General features: G+C 44.4%; 1 protein-coding gene across 7 annotated transcripts in view; it reads right to left on the reverse strand.

Moving 5' to 3' along the window:
- Nucleotides 1-16,767, reverse strand: part of SMAD1 (SMAD family member 1) — an 80,353-nt gene extending 63,586 nt beyond the window's left edge. The window contains exon 1 of one of the 7 annotated variants that reach the window (XM_021100455.1): nucleotides 15,896-15,911. The gene's annotated coding sequence lies outside the window, so the exon portion shown is untranslated. 7 annotated transcript variants of the gene reach the window in all.

Raw genomic sequence — 17,582 nt, forward strand, 5'->3', positions numbered from 1 at the left:
GCCATCCAAGAATTATCCCAGGAACAGCAGGAAGGGAATAAGACTAGACGAATGCTACAGCAATGAGGGCGGAGGATGGGAAGGGAGGCGGAAAGTGACTAACAAGGGAGGGAAGTGATCTGGTCTGAGGGATGATCTGGTCTGACCGTCAAAGCTGGGTGTTTTTATGGAGGACACCCCCACCTCCAGCAGACTCCTCAGAATGGGGCTCGTGAGAGAAAACAGCCGCAGAAGCAGCGACAAGGGACGCAGCAGCCTCAGGTGAGCGTGATCTACATTCAAGCTCAATCATGTCCCAATAACCCAGATGTCTAACAATAATGGAGTGATTAAATAAATTATAGTACATCCAACAATGATACAACTGTTAAAAAGCAGAAGAAAAAGGAAAGCCTCTCAGGTCTAACGTGGAAAGAAAACCGTATTATAATTGTTCGGTTTCAAAAAGGCAATAATACACTACACAGAGTACAATACACACAGTACAATACACAGAGTACAATCCCATTTTAAAAACAAATAGAAACAAAGCCTGTACATGTATAATAGATGTGCATCTTTAAATAAATTTGAACAAATGATTACCTCTAGGAGTGAGCTGGCAAGAGGGCGGTGCGGGAGAGCAGACCATTTTTATGTACAACCAGCTACTGTTTTCAATTTTAAAGTCCCAATAATAAAAATAAAAACTGAAATAGGTAAGAGATTTATTCTCTATGGCTCCAGGAGACAGTATTATGACTGAGAAGTGGCAAGAGTGGTCTTTATATGAAGTAAAAAGTAATTGAAAGTGTTTCTGAATGTACTGAACTAGGACTTTCAAAGAAATGTATTCCTGTATATGGGCTTGGGATAAATGACCTAATTCGGGGTGAATATGATATGGGTGGGGATGTACTTTTTTATTAAGCAATTCAGCCACATGATAAAAAAAAATTCAATTTTACAAAATGGCATATTATAACAAAAAGGAAGCCTCCTTCCCACTCTAGTCCCTTAGCCCTCTTTCCATTAACAATTCAAACATTCTTTACATTTTGCAATGCATGAATTTCTTACCAAAGAAAAGTTTTGTATCACTCAACTATCTCAAGAGCAGTTTGGTCCTGTGCCTTTTCCATCCAGCATGTAAATCTGTTATTTGGAAGAATTAAGTAACTTCTAAAAATCAAAGTTTACATAACAATTGCAACAAACATTGAGATCAGCCAGATTTCACTCTCCTCCACAGGAGGACCAATGACATCCTGTTTTCAATCTGCCAAAAACTAAACTGGACTTCCAAGCATTCATTTGGCCAGAGGAGACACTGAACAAAGAGCAGCAACCCTCTTCCAGAACAGTAAGAGCTCCCTCCAGCCAAGAGCAAAAAGAAGTAGACGGGGCGTCTCTCACGGGGTTAGGGAAACAAGGCTGTGGAGACGAGCCAGCATCACCTACAGAATCAGGTGAGACCTGCACCAGAAATCGAGACCACGTCTGCCTCAACCTACCTGTTTAGTCCAGTTCTAGCCACTAACCTCCCCAACGGGGAGTTATTTTACCAATCAGGTTGGAAAAACCTAATAAACAGTGCTCTTAGAAGGTTTCAGAACCCAAATTCGCCTCCTTTGAACATTCAACTACTGAGAGACTTGGGTCTCCACTAATTCACTATTTAATTGAACAATTCTTTAAGTGCTTACTACTCGCATAAAGGTGTGGTAGGAAGAAAATGAGCTGACACAGTTCCCAGCATTACCAAGCTCATAGCTATAAAGGGGGAAGGGAGGCAGGAGAGGGAAAGACCATGTTATCAGGCTGACTATGGTGAGCGTCTAAGGCTGTATTCAGGCTGTTTACCTAAGAGAGAGTGGCCGAAAACCTGTGCCATTTCTTTGCCACAACTGCATCTCCTGTGCATCCTGGGCTTTTCCAAATGGAGCTCCGCCATCAACCGTTCGCATCGATGGAGATAACAACGGAACAGATAATCCAAAGCAGCCTTAATAAAAAGTAATCATTGCTTTTTGAATATGTGTTATGCTTTTATCAAAGAGAGCTTTTAATTCCTTACCACATTTTGCTTACACTAATAATAAAATTACTAGGTACTCTGAGAATATAGTAAGTGCTAAAGAAATGCCTGCTCAAGATTCAAATATTGCTGTGGAAAATCGACAAGTGGATGACAGAGTTAACTCTAATGGTTTTAATTACAGTATAAAAACTTAAAAACAGGAGTTCCCATTGTGGCTCAGTGGTAACAAACCCAACTAGTATCCATGAGGACCAGGGTTTGATCCCTGGCCCCGCTCAGTGGGCTGAGGACCTGGCTTTGCCTCCGCTCCATCCTAATACTCTCCTCTCCTTTCTCCCTGGGTCCAGGCACCTCAGGCTGCAATAGTTTTATTAGCTCCACCTCCAGACTCCAGGACACAAGGAATTGCTGAGTCCTTCAAGAAGGGAAAGGGGAACGCTCTCAAACACAGATATCCTTTCCATCTATCTCTCTTCACCTCAAATTTTTGGAGGAGCAAAACAGTTAACCCTCAGAATCACCTGCGGTGTCTGGAGCGTCTATGACAGGTAGCAGCTGGCACCAGGCGCTGCTCGTACTCACAACAGACCTACCACCTACCATAGGTCCCATTTCCTGCCATGTTTTTAAATACATCAAAATGAAAAAATTCACTTATCACTACCATGTGCCAAGCTGACAGTTTTCAATACTGTTGTACATAGGACTCGTGGTGTGTGTTTAAAAACTCTCCACCACAATCCCAGAATCCATCCCCAGGGCGGGCTGGCATTGTCGCAGTGGTTGTCCTCCTCGGGACTGCGATGTGCCACGTGGGAACCACTGTGCTAACACCTAGATGGTAAAGACACTGTCCACATTCCCTCCAGAAACTCAGTCTAGAGATTAGTAAGATAACTGTAGTAAAAGCTATTAAAACAGAAGCTACACGACAAGCAGGTTTGTATTTTTCTTCAGAGTTGTCAGTGCAAACCCTACATGTATGATCCTTTATCCCAACTTATCAAGCTCTTATAAGAGAAACACTATGGAGTTCCCACTGTGGCTTAGCAGGTTAAGGACCCGATCTTGTCTCTGTGAGGACACGGGTTCGATCCCTAGCTTCATTCAGTGGGTTAAGGAGCTGGCGTTGCCATGAGCTGTGGTGTAGGTCACAGACACAGCTCAGACCCAGCGTGACTGTGGTTGTGGTGCAGGCTGGCAGCTGAAGCTCCCATTAGACCCCTAGCCTGGGAACCTCCATATGCAGCAGGTGCAATAGTGAAAAGGAAAAAAAAAAGAGACACCATGAACAGAAGTTGAATAATAAAGATGCTCAAAATATGTGGAAAGATTCAACTAAGCCACAAGCGGGCAGGACACAGGAACTCTACCAACTGCACCCAGATTTCTTTCCCAATTCCTTGATTTTGAAAGGCTAGCCCAATTATTGGAGAAACACCCCTAAACTCAGATGCTATAACATTAATAACGATGGCTTGTTACTTAACTTTTCATATAATCAGAGTCTCCTCTTGCCCGTAAGATTGCTTTTGCAGGGCAAAAACTGACTTACACATTTCCTTAGCCCTTCCTAAAACAGGGCCGGGTGCTAGGTGCATGAAACACTTGCTAAACTGATTAATACTGGCTCAACAAAAAGCAGAAGGACCTAAAAAAAGGTGAAAGGATGCACCTCCATTCAAGGATGTGCATTTCCCAGAATACAGGTCAACATCACAGCCTGCACAATTTGACAAGACAAAACTCTTGCATGTCTCAATGCAAATAAATGCTGTCCATGCAACTTGGGTGCCAATCATTTCAGTGATGATCAAATGAATTTTGTTCACAGTTTAACAGAACACCATTTGAAACCAATCAAACATTCTTTGGGGCTTGAACAAACTGAATAGAAGTCCTGAGCACACAAACATGAACACTGGGAAAAATAAAGAGGTTATTAATTATGCCAGACTGCAAAGCCAGCAACGAACACAAAGCAAAACAGGACGCTGTAACAGATGAGATGGCAAGAAGCAATAAACAGGCGGCTGGCCTGAGCGCTATTAGGGCTGAAGGTGTCATTTCAAAAGCAACATTCACTGCAGCATTGTTACTCCTTTTTTATCAAAAGCTACTCATAAAATTAAAGCCCCAGGGAGTTCCCTTCGTGGCTCAGCAGTTAACGAACCGGACTAGTATCCATGAGGACGTGGGTTCAATCCCTGGCCTCGCTCTGTGGGGTGGGGATCAGGCATTGCCATGAGCTGTGGGGTAGGTCACAGATGTAGCTTGGATCCTGAGTTGCTTCGGCTGTGGGTAGAGCAGGACCTGCAGCTCTGATTCGACCCCTAGGCTAGAACTTCCATATGCTGCAAGTGTGGCCCCTAAAAAGCAAATAAATAAATAAATAAATATTAAAGCCCCAGTTTGATGAAATTCAGGCTCATGCTTCGGCATTCGTCCTCTCTGGCCCACTTTGCTTAAGGAGTTTGAGGGACGGGTCTGACCACTGCATTACCAGTTCAGGCCCCCTCCTCCCAGTCACTGTCCTCCCAAAGGACTTAACTAGGAGGAGGTGGTAACAGGCCAGGTGGTAAGCCTGTGGGTGAGATTCAAACGCCTTCTCCAACTTGGAGATGAAGGAGGCAGAAGATGCTGACAGGTTCTCTCCTGCCAGGTAAAAACTCACTGCCAAGTGTACTGCAGTTAGGTAAGGACCCCACCAATCACTGCCTTTCTTACAGCCACGACCGTAACTATTACCCTTAAGAGAAAAATCTGGCAAGTTCATTCCTGATGCCTAACGCTCTGCATTTTCTTCACTCTATAAGAGGTTTTACGTGGGAGGGCTTTTCTCTTTAATACTTTATGAACCAGTTTAGCTCAACAATCAAAACCCTGTTCCAAGACCATCACTGCATCTCAGAGGAATAAGGAAATGCTGCTACAAATCAAATCTAATGCGGCAACTCAGGTAGGAGAGAAAGAGGCCCATTTCGATGTGCTCTTTGAAGCCCTGGTGTCCTGAAGGTTCACCAATCGTGCGGCTGATTGAGGAGCAGCACAGAACTGATAGCCCCTAAAGTGCCACAAACACCTCACATTCTAACGAGGAGCCCAATGTCGTGAGGGTAGCAGGGCAACAGCAAGCACATGGAAAGGAGATGGCCTGTCTCTTCCAACCCCAGCTTATATTTCTTGTGTACCTCCTTGTGACTCCAGCTTCTCTTAGGAGGCAAAATCCTGGCTTCCTATCCTACAGTGAGCAAAACCGTTTCCCCAGACGGATCCTTCCCGGTCCATTAAGAATTCGACACAGTAAAATAAAGAGAAGACCTCATCCCCATTCCAGTGAAGAGTCTGAACCAGGACACAGCAGAATATTTTTATGCTTATTAGCAGTGTGCACTTCTTTTGTTTCTGAATTGCTCATTCATGTACTTAACAGTTTTTCTGTCTGAGCCCAGAATTTTATTTTTTTCTTATTGAAGTAGAGTTGATTTACAGTGTTTCAGGTGTACAGCAAAGTGGTTCAGTTATACATATACAAATCTATTCTTTTTCAGATTCTTTCCCTTATGGATTATTAGGAGGCATTGAGTAGAGTTCCCTGTGCTCTACAGTAGGTCCTTGTTGTTTATGTATTATTATACATATACTATGTGTGTATACATTAATCCCGAATTCCTAATTTATTCCCCCCTTCCCTCTCAGTAACCATAAATTTGCTTTACTATGTCTGTGAGTCTATTTGTTTTGCCAATGAGTTCATTTGTATCCTTTTTTTTTTAAGATTCCACATATAAGTGCTATCACATGATATTTGCCTTTGTCTGTCTGACTTACTTCACTTGGTATGAAACTCTCTTGGTCCATGCACCAATTTTCCTGTAGGGGTGATACAGCCTATTGACTTTAGAAGTTTCTTACAAAGAACAGCAGTTTGCTACAAATTTGTTACTGAAAGGTTGTGCTTTTGTGTGTGGTCATTCCTGAGTGTGTGTTTGGTCACATAAACGCTGTCAAATTTACACATTTTTCCTTATGGTTTCCATCTTCAGAGCCAAGTTTAGACGAGCTTACAGGCAGCTGTTATTATCCACAACCCCCTATTCTGCTATCTCCTGAAATAAATACAATTAAATCACTCAATGACAATCAAGAATCAGTTCCCTTTTTCCTTCTGACACTATGACAAGAATCCACACCAGAACCTTTCTGCACTGAGCATGTATTTACTGAAAAATAAATCTTTTTTAACACTAATAAATTCAGTAAGAAAAGCCCATAGATAAATTCAGAATACTTACTTTTAAAAGCTCTGGGCAACTTAAATAGCTTTTTAAAATCATTAAATAGCATTCTCCTCTTAGTTCAGTGACTATGCTTTTCTTAAAAACCTTTATCTGGAATTGTCAGGAAAATGCCCCATCTACAAATTCCCAAACTAGATATTTCACAATTTCATTATCAGGATTCCCATTGCTTAATCCTTCTCAATTCCTTTAATCCATTAGACTCTTTATAACCTGTGATCCCTATTGAGACTGGATCCGATATTGCTCTCAATATTCAAGACTCTAAAATCACACTGACCCTCACAAATAGCTAACATTTTCTGAACACCTATTATGCACCAGGCCCCACTGAATTTTGTATGTTGTACTTCGCCCACTGCAGATGCACCCCTTGCCTCCACCCAAACCAGGAAACTCACCATCAGTGGCATGTTGTGCCTAGCTGATGGTTTTTCCCTTCATAGTACGTGAAATAATGTCTTACAATTAGCAGTGCTTTAGATTAGATGAAATATGGAAGGACAACTCATTCCATCTTACTATCAACCCTGCGGCTGATATACTGTTATGTCTCTTTTTCAGGTGAGGAAAAGTGAAGTTCCAAAGTTAATGGTAGCTTTCCCAAAGTTATAAAAAGCAAGTGTTGGAGTTCCCGCTGTGGCAGTGGGTTAAAGGATCCAGCATTGCCACAGGTGTGGTGTAGGTCGCAGGTGTGGTGTAGATTGCAGCTGTGGCTCGGATTCAATCCCTGGCCTGGGAACTTCCATATGTGGTGTGTGTGGCCAGGGGTAAGGGGGGTAGGGAGCAAGTAGGCATTGGAGCTTGGATTTATAAACCCAGACAACCTGACTCTAGATCCTCACTTTTCAACCTATTCACTATCCCGAGGCCAGAATCACTCTGCCAACATTCCTCTCCAATCCTCCTTGCAGGCCACTAAATTACACTAAAAAAGCAACAATTACTAGTCCACTCTACAGCCACATCAAACCTCGCCCCGGGCTTTCCCCAGACTATTCACTTGAACTCTCCATGGATTTCCTGGAACGCTGCTTAGATGGGTCTTCCAAAATGTCTCCATTACCCTTAAGCTTCTAATACCATTTTCTGATCCCTCCAGCTCACTAACCCCACGAAGGGACTGACTTGCCTCCTACACTACTGGGAAAACCAGAGCAAGCCAACGTGAGTGCTGCCATGGGCTTGCCCCTCTCCCCTGGACCCCTTTCTGCCTCTTTCTCAATCTTCCTCAACAGGACTAATACTCATCACCCCAACGCCATCGTCTCTGAATGCTCTCTGTACGTGAACTTCTTTCTTCCCACCTTCAAATACGATGTACCATCTATTTTGAAGCAGAAGTCACTCAAGGGCCTGGAAGACTCTATTTCTCATCTCTTAACATACTCAGTCTCTTCACCTCAATTGCAATCACTCGAGTACCCTGACTTTTTCTCCTGCACCCGAAACTGGACAACGTTTCCCTCTGAACCCTCCTCGGGAATCTCTCGTCCCTCCGCTTCCTGGTTTACCTGTTCCTGCTTTCTTCCAGTTCCTTCTTTATAAATGTCTATTTCAAACATGCCTCTCCCTCCTACTGATTCCTAACTGAGGGCATCAATGCAAGGTTCAACCCACCGGCTGTTTCTGTTTATGATCCTCTCCAGCATATTCCACTACTGGGAATCTACACATATACGTAAAGCTCTGAGCCTTTCCATAGGCTTTAGCTTAGCCATGTATCCCGAACCTGCCTGCAGAATACGTAGATACCCCACTTTAAATTCAGCCTGTCAACTCTAATTTATCATTCACACAATCTTTATTCCTTCCACAACCAGTTCTTTCCTATTCTTAAGTAAAGGCTGTATTAATTTTCCAACCACTCAGGTTGGAAACCTCAAAAATAATCTGACAGTCGTCTTGCCCATTATTCTATAGTCAAACAACCACAAGGTGTTTATTCATTCACAGAATCCATCCCATTTTGAATCTTTTGAATCTCTTGGCAGATGACGGGTTAACCCATCTGACCTAAACTGCATGTTCAAACATCTTCAGTGCCTTCCCAATGCTTCCTCATTCTGGCACACTGAGGTCCTCAAATCCTCATTCGACTTTACCTTCCTGAACACCTTTCCCACCTCAGCACAGGGGACCCCATCAGGAATACCCCTCTGCAGTCAGGCAGAGCTGCGTTCTAGCTTCCAAATCTGTGCTGTCCACTATGACAGTTCATTGGTTAAATAGGTGGCTATTTCAAAAGAAATGAAGGAAAGTTAAAAATGCAGTTCTCAGTTGCACTAGGCACATTTTAAACGCTCAATAGCCCCTTGTAGCTAGTGGCTATAGTACTGGACATGCAGTTACAGAATATTCCCATCACTGCAAAAAGTCCCACCAGACAGCACTGCTCCCCAGCTACTTTACCCAAAAGCCTCTTCATTCTACTGAATCAAACTCACAGGTCCTTCCACCCCATGAGGGGCCTTGCCAGAGGTGTTTGTACAACTTACTCCTATATTACCTTGCAACAACTCTTGCCATGTTGCATTTACTTTTTCATTTTGTGTGTCTTCTCACGAATTACTGAGCCACTGTGAACCAATACAGATTCACTAAATGAACCATATGCTCATTACAATACTTCATCAAAATGATCAAATAAGGAGATATTTAATGCCCCTCTCCTCCATTAAGACGTGTTTTCTTTCAGCCTAAACAAACAAAAGACCTTGCATTTAGCTAACTAAATAATGACTTAATTTAATGCCTAATTATAATTCTCGAAAGATAATTAGTTCCTTTTTTTCCTGTGGCATTAAAAAAAAAAAAAAACTATAAAGGTCTGAAATACTTCCACTTTGCATAAGCAAACCACAAAGAAACCACAAGAGAAAGACAAGGAGAGGAAAATGAATGAATAGTTTGTGTAAATATACCCCCTCTGAGATTGTAGGAAAAAAATATAGTACTGCTGCCCTAAAATTAAGGGGAAACTACAAATAAAGCATTAAAAAATTACGTGTAAAAAAATATTTTTGAATCAAAAGCTAGATCCCTCTATCCTCCCTCTCAAACATAACATAGTGAATATTTATTTTCATTGTGTGTTCAAAAGCATATAGATGCATAATTAACTGTTTTGTGTATGCTGTGTTCCTTGAAATTCAGACATGTCCGCCTTAAGAAAATTAGTTAAGAAATCAATCCACCACGCCAGAAGACCAGGCTCTATATAAGGCTCCTATTTGAACACTACGAACTGAGCAGAGATTTGGGAGAATTGCCAAGTAAGAATTCTCTCAAACTTCAGAGGGCTTGATGCTTTATCTTCAAGAGGGAGTCTTCCCCAAAGTTCTGATTTTAGCTTATTAAAACAATCACAAAAAGAAGTTCCCATTATGGCTTAGTGGGTTAAGGACCCGATGTTCTCTGTGAGGATGTGGGTTTGATCCCTACCCTTGCTCAGTGGGTTAAGGATCCGGCATTGGACAAGCTGCAGCATAGGTCGCAGATGCAGCTCAGATCCAGTGTGGTCCTGGCTAGAGGCCCCAGTTGTAGCTCTGATTTGATCCCTAGCCCAGAAACTTCCATATGCCACAGGTGTGGCCGTAAAAAGGAAAAAAATAAAAAATAAATCACTAAGATGTTAAACTGCTCAACTACTGCAGATCCCAGTATCTGCATAAAAATAAGATGCAGTCACTGGAGGTGAATTGTTTATGAAAGTTTTGTCTTTTCCTCTCTGAAAGATAGCTTTCCTGATGCAAATTAATGCTCTATGGGGCCCACTCATGTCTGCAAGTCTGCCAGCAATAGCTGTAAATGTTCCTTTTTTGTCTGACCAGTAGTATCTCTAAAACTGACACCAACTTAAAAATGAACACCAAGGTGAAGATTTTGACTTTGATTTAAGTACATTCATATGGCTTCATTTAGCTGTTTGTTTGTTTGTTTGTTTGTTTTAAGGTAGTAACTCCAGAGGAAATACTAAAAATACTTCAGGTAGGAGTTCCTATTGTGACACAGCAGAAATGAATCCGACTAGTAGCCATGAGTACACAGGTTTGATCCCTGGCCTCACTCAGTGGACTAAGGATCTGGTGCTGCCGTGAGCTATAGTGTAGGTCACAGACTTGGCTCAGATCTAGCGTTGCTGTGGCTGTGGTGTAGGCCGGTAGCTGTAACTCCAATTAGACCCCTCGCCTGGAAACCACTATATGCTGCAGGTGCAGCCCTAAAAAGCCAAAAAAAAAAAAAAAAAAAAAAAAAAAAAAAATTCAGGTATTTCGGCAGCAAATCAGACAGCTCACCAGATTAGACTGAATAGTTGCACTTTAAGGCAACAGCAAAAAAGGAATATAAAGAGTCAAGAGATTTCGGGAGTTCCCTTCATGAACTGAGTGGTATGAACCCAACTAGTATCCATGAGGATGCAGGTTCACTCCCTGGCCTCACTCAGAGGGTTAAGAATCTGGCATTGCGGTGAGCTGTGGTGTAGGTCGCAGATGCAGCTTGGATCTGGCGTTGCTGTGGCTGTGGTATAGGACAGCAGCTGCAGCTCAATTCGACCCCTAACCTGGGAACTTCCATATGCTGTGGGAGAGACCCTAAAAAGCCAAAAAAAGAGAGAGAGAGTTAGATTTCAGTTCAAGGTAAAATGGAGATGCTTCTACTTTTTATCAAAGCACTTCCTGATAGTCTTGGTGCTGAAAAGTAACCCCCAAGTCTCCAGGTTGATGAACACATCAAGGTGTGCTCTGAGGGTTGGGGAGCCTGGGGAGGGCATGGAAGCTCTGCAGCCCTCCCCCCACACCTTGCCCTGTGCATCTCTTCCATCTGGCTCTTCCTGAGCTGTACCCCTTTATAATACCCCAGTAAGTTTTTTAAAAAGAAAAAAACTACATACAGAAGTACAATTACAGAGGACACGTCATCAGCCTCAATGTTATTTGATATCAATATCAAATTTCTCTACCTCTTTATATTTAAATTACCCTTTTTCTCCTTAGACCTTTCCAATATTCACCCAAATACCTCTTGGCTCCTTCCCTAAATATCCCAATCTTTGGCTTTGGGTTAGGAGTGTGAAGAGCCAAAAGAGGAGATCTGTACAGCAGAATCACCTGATTTAATGTGAACTTAGTACCATCTCAGATATCTCATTTTCTAGTAAGGTCCCATTGATTGGGACATAGGGCTTGTCTTTTCCATCTCTAAAATGAAAAAATAAAATCAGTTTGAATCTGTAGAAAACATCTCTCTGAGTTGTTAGGCTTGATTGCTATTCAGCTCAAACAATACTGGGTACCAAAATGTTAGTGTCAGGCCAAAAAAATTCTTCTTTCCTCCCCTCCCCAAATAATACTGGATATGCTCAGACCAAAGCCCCAGGAACATGGTGAGCATGGTAGGAACAAACAAACAAATGAGAACTTGACAGAGAATGATCCAGGTTCAGGCTTCCCCTCCTCTGATCACTAGATGGGTGACAAGTCTGCTATCTTACTGGGACCTCAGACTGCTCAACCTAATAAGAAACAACTGGATTAGAAAATTCAGAGCAGCTTTTAACACTCAATACGTCTATTCTTTGTGTTACAAATCTCAGTGTTTATGAACACACTTGGCAAGGCAGTCCCATGAGTGTCCTTCACCTGAAATATCAGGCAATCTGGGTCCTTTTGTCTACACACAAGCTTACCAGGGCACACAAGCATTTCTGGATTGGGGAATGGTTGTGAGAAGATAGAGGATGTGAGATTCCATCAGATTCTTAAACAGCCCTGACCAAAACAAAACAAACAAAAAATAAGAACGACTAAACTGTAAGACCGTACAAAGGTAGTCATTAAATGTAAACCAAAAACAAAAACTCCAAGGAATTTGCAATGAACTATTTGTATCTCAAGGTGCAGTGTTTAACGGCTAAAGAAAGACTGATGTTAATGAGATAAATTGAACTACTAGAATTTTTTTTAGTACCATCAGCTTGTGATTATACAAGAAAAATGAAAGTGACAGGAATTATCCTGAAAAGTAGAGATACAACTAATTTGGCTTTGAAATGCATTGCCTTTATGTCAGATTTAGTCTTCCAAATTATGCTCTGCTTAGAAAACATTAACAACATGTTTTCTTTCTCAGGAACTTGAAAGAAGACAACAGAAAATAGCCCAGAAAAGCACAAGAGAGGGCAGACTTGCTGAAAAGCCTAAAAAAAATAAAAGCATGTCTTATACCAGTATAATAAAGCCCAGCAGAACAATGATTATTTAGGCATTCTAGACAAATATATGTACTAAAAAGTGAGGCTCTAGAGTGAGACTGCCTTGTTCACAATCACCAGTTATGTAGCCTGAGGCAAGACAATGAATCACTCTGAACTCAGTTTCCCTACCTGTAAAAAGTGACAACAGCACTTAGGGAAATGCTGAGGCTTCGATGAGATGAGTATTCAAAACAAGGACACAGTCAAAAGTCAGAGAAAAATTAGCTGCAATTCTTTCTCCTCCCCAAAGCTCTCAATCAGATTAGAATCCATGACACCCGTTGTGGCTCAGTAGTTAACAAATCTGTTAACTACATGAGGTTGCGGGTTCGATCCCTGTCCTTGCTCAGTGGGTTAAGGATCCGGTGTTGCTGTGAGCTGTGCTATAGGTCGCAGATGCAGCTCAGATCCCACGTTGCTGTGGCTGTGGTGCAGGCCAGTGGCTACAGCTCTGATTCGACCCCTAGCCTGGGAACCTCCATATGACGTGGAAGCGGCCCAAGAAATGGCAAAAAGACAAAAAAAAAAAAAAAAAAAAAAAAAAAAAAGAATCCATGACACCAAGGATAAATATGAGCCACAGAAAAATCAATTTCATTTTATCCAGTAGCTTCAACTGTCACTTCCAAACTGTTTGATTTTAACAAGAGCAACTAGTAAGTAGTAAAACTAATGGATCTCTTTCTCTGTTTGACACCACAAACTCATCCTAGAAGTAGCAGGCGGACAGGCAACTGAAAGGTGGGTAGAAAGGGAGGCTGAGGAGAGGCAAAGGTTCCTGAGAGAAGGAGCACTAAGAGAACCTTCGGTGATGATGGATGTTGTATGACTACACTCTCCAACGTGGAAGCCACTAGCCACATTAGCTCCTGAGCACCTGCAATGTGGCTAGTGCTACTGAAAAGATGTATTTTTATTTCATTTTAACTAATTTCAAATTAAATACCCACATGCCATTATAGCTACCTCAATGGACAGCACAGCCCTAGGTGTCCCACAAACTGAATAAGGACTGCCAGAAAGTTAAGCCAAAAATAAGAATCTTCTTTTCCTGAATTGCTCATATGTTCAATTCCAATATCTCACTTTTCAGTGGAGACCTGGTTAACTATGACTAGTTAAAGAAATAACATAGCAGTGGGTGCATCAATACAGTGCAAGTCAGTGTTAATAAAAGGATGAGGGATACAAAGTATGTGGTCCTCTGATATTTTAGAAAGTCCCTAAGGCCAAGTTAAATTCAAGCTCACATGAAGCATGGTTCAGTGCACAGATCTGAGCTGCAACGGTCCTTATCAGCACCCCAAAGCATCTGTTTCTCCACGACCTAATGGAAAGCTATTTAGACAATGCAGACTGAACAGCCCTTCACGTACCTTCAGTTTTTTTCAGAAATTCAGAGTTCTGTAAGCCTTTCCCCTTTTTTAGAAACCCTAGCGTTCCTTGTCAGTTCAGCCTTTCCACCATAAACAAAATACATGTACCACCCATATCTGAAGGATAACGCCAGACTCCTGCTTAGCTGCCCCTGTAATACGGTTTAATTATGATGACTGAACTAATAGGCTGACATCATAGACTTTTACAGGCTGACCCCATGTCATCCTGATGTATCATTTTGCACCAGTTCAGTGCTGTAAATCAATTTAAGATCTCAAGCAGGTTGAAAAGGCTGGTAATGATGCTTTCTCTGCCGTCTCTGGAGACGCTACATTATACACAACTTACATTATTTATAAAGCCTCAATGATGCCTCCATTAGCCTTGTAAGACTACACAAATGAGATCTTTTATACACACACAACTTGGCCTTGATTATGTAGGCGACTGCAGCTTAAATATACTCATCTAATTACACTCAAGTTTATTCTTTTTCCAATCTAACCAAGTTACTAAACCCAGAATTACTAGAAATCAAAATTACAAACTGCAATTTAGTTTTCAACTAATAAATGTATTGGGGAAAACGAGGCTTACCTGCTCTTAACGCTTTAATGAACTTGGAAAAAATAAATAAATGCCAAGAGGTGTAAGAGCGTAACATTTTTAACCGCCTAAAAACTATCATTTCTCTAAAATGCAAAGGTCATCAGCTCTTCGAAGGTACAAAACCAAAGGATACTGCAAGAAGGAAAAATGTATTTAGTTACATACCTATGGTTGGAAGGGTCAAAACTAAATCAAGGACAAATCCCTACCCTCAGAAGACACCCGATCCTGCCCGGATCCTCCAGAGACTCTGGCATCACCCACCTCTAGAAAATCATCTCCCACGACCCTGGTTACAGTTTCCTAAGAATGGCAATACTACACAAATGTACACCACCTGCACAGAAATATCAAGTAACTGCAAATGCAAAGAGGGAGGGAGGACAGAGGACAAATACTTAAATCAGCACAGCAGATTTAGGCCTGGCACCTCCATCAGAATAACACTGATGCAAAATATTTATACTAACTGAAAATCCTGGGGCGGTGAACATTGATTCTGCCTCAATTCTTCTGAAATCCTGGTTCCAAGACCGCTCACCTACCGCCAATAAAGTGCAAAGGAGTAATTAGAAACAAGACGAAAAATCAACATGGGCAGAAGACAGTTTTCTCACTGTGTTCCTGAATGTGGGCACGTCATCCACGACAGCCAAGGAGAGCGAGATATGCTCTGAAATAAAGGCATTCTGCGATCGAGCTAATCGCGAAGAGTTTCAGCAACGCAAAGGCATACAGAGCTCAGGCAACTTCTGGGATCATTCCATAGACTTTGAAACTTCAGCTGCAATGGCAAAAGAACCTCAGCGGAAAGAAAAAGGCCGGCTGTCAGAGCTCTCACGACAATGGTGCTTTCTCAGGAGACAGTTCTGAGACGCTCCTCGATCTGCAGAAGGGAAAGCGCCTTACTGGGGATCTTGCACGGTGCATTTAAACATCGTCCACGCCTCAAAATAAACAAAAGCCGCAGCTACTGGAGTTGTAAGATCCGGCAGGCATCTGTTCCTCCTCCCTTCCCAAAGTACATCAAGGAAACGCTCTCCCTGGGAAGCCTTCATATGTATTAAGCAACTAGAAAAACAAGCCCACGTCTGTCTCTCTCACACCCACCACCCCCACCTTCCTGCAGAAACAACCCCGAGAAACACTAACAAAGACCATGCGCAGAGTAAATGAACACTTGTTCCACGGCGAACTCACAAATACACATGCAGTGAGGCAATCAAATCCGGGAAAGGGAAAGGAATGAGACGACACTTGGAGACTCGGGGCGCGGGGGGGGGGGGGGGGTAGGCGGAAGAGAAAAAAAAAAATTACGTGCAGCCAAACCTTTGACTAAATTAGAGAGAATTTAGGTGAGAACTTTCCTTGACCTCGACCCTCAAGAGGCTGGCCGGGGCAGAAGAGGGAGCCCGGCCCGAAGCCGGAGGGACGCAGGGCACCGGGTGCCCCCTCGCGCGAGCCCCACTTCGCGGAAAGGACAGCGCCCGCGGCCGCCCTCCGACTCCCGCAGGGGTCGCCCGGCCGGCGCGGGACACAATGGGCCCGGCGGGCCGCGCCGACGGCTCAGGCCCGGCTGCAGGAAGGGAAAGGGAAACGGGCGGAGGGGGGAGGGTGGCCGCCGAGGGCCGGCCGCGGGCAGGGATCGGGGCGAGGCTGGGGGCCAAGGGACGCGGCGTCCCCGCCGGGGACCCAACAAAGACGCAGGGGGCACTCCGGCCCAAGCCCAGCCTGGCTGGCGGAGCGCGAGGGGAGAGAAGGTGGCAGGTTGGTTCCCTAGAGCTGCCGGGAGGCGCCATCATGGGGGGGGGGGGTGCCGGTCCGCCCCACGCGGGGAAGAGCCCCCTCTCCGCCTCAACCGCACCACTGGCCCGGTGCACGACCGCGGCCACCCGGCTGGCCCGCGCCCGCCCCAACCCGAGGCGGTGGCGGCGGCGCTGGAAAGTCCGCGGGGCGCCGAAGGGAGGGCGGGGACGCGGCGGAGGAGAAAGTTGGGTTCGGGTCTGTTTCGTTTTACCGGGTTGGCTGCGCGCCCGTCCGCGCGGGCGCACGAGGTGGCCGGGCGAGCGGGGTCCCCCGCGGCCCCGGTCCGGCCGGCCGGGCGCTGCGCTCGCAGGGTCCCTCCCCGCGCCTCGGCTCGGGCTCAGCGGCTCGGCCTCTCCTTCCTCCTCCCGCCCGCCCGCTCGCTCGCTTGCTCCGGGAGCTTGGATTGATCTGGTCGCGCTGGCGTCAGGGAGTCGGAGCCGCCCAGCCTCCACTCCTCCGCTGCCAATACCGGGCGCACTCGCCCTCCCGCTCCCTCGCTCGCTCACACGCGCACCCGCGCGCGCCGCCGCCGCCGCCGCGCGACCAGGGATCCTCTCCAAATTCCCGGCCCCGCCAGCGCGAGCGCCGGGCCCGCGCCGCCTCCCCCGCCCACCGCCCCGCTGATTCCTAGGAATCGAAACGGCTGTCCCTGCCTCCTCTGGTCCCCGTGAAGCCAACTCAGCCTTACCTGCAAGGGAAGTTCCGCGTTCTATGTTTATTTTCCGAAACATTTGGCCACCCCGCCCACCGAATCGCATTTTAAACATAGAGTGCATTTTTGATCATCACCTTTCGAGCCTCGCCTTTTAGGTCTAGTTTTCCTTGCCCCTCACTCCTCAAAGATTTGCAAGCCCCAGAAGTTGCACGTACTGAAAACTGGATAACCTAGTAACTATTTCTTGTACTTAGCCCAAACCTTGAATCAATACATGTGTTTGATGCCAGTTTCAGGATCTAGAGATTCCAGTAGTTAACGTCTTTGCTCCAAATGACAGATGCCGCAACAGAACTCTCAATTTTTTGATCCAGGTTCTGCCACCTTTTGGTTGACACCAACTTCCCAAAATAAAACTAAACTAGCTCCCATCCACCTGATCTGCACAGACATTAAAAATGTCTGTTTATGAGAGTTTTTTCTTCTCTTAGCCGGCTCTCTAGAAGCTGGCCTGAAATCTTGGATGATTAGGGTAAGGTTATGTTTAGAGAATAA

Source organism: Sus scrofa, chromosome 8 (assembly GCF_000003025.6).
Source record: "Sus scrofa isolate TJ Tabasco breed Duroc chromosome 8, Sscrofa11.1, whole genome shotgun sequence".
In the NCBI taxonomy this organism is placed as follows: Eukaryota; Metazoa; Chordata; class Mammalia; order Artiodactyla; family Suidae; genus Sus; species Sus scrofa.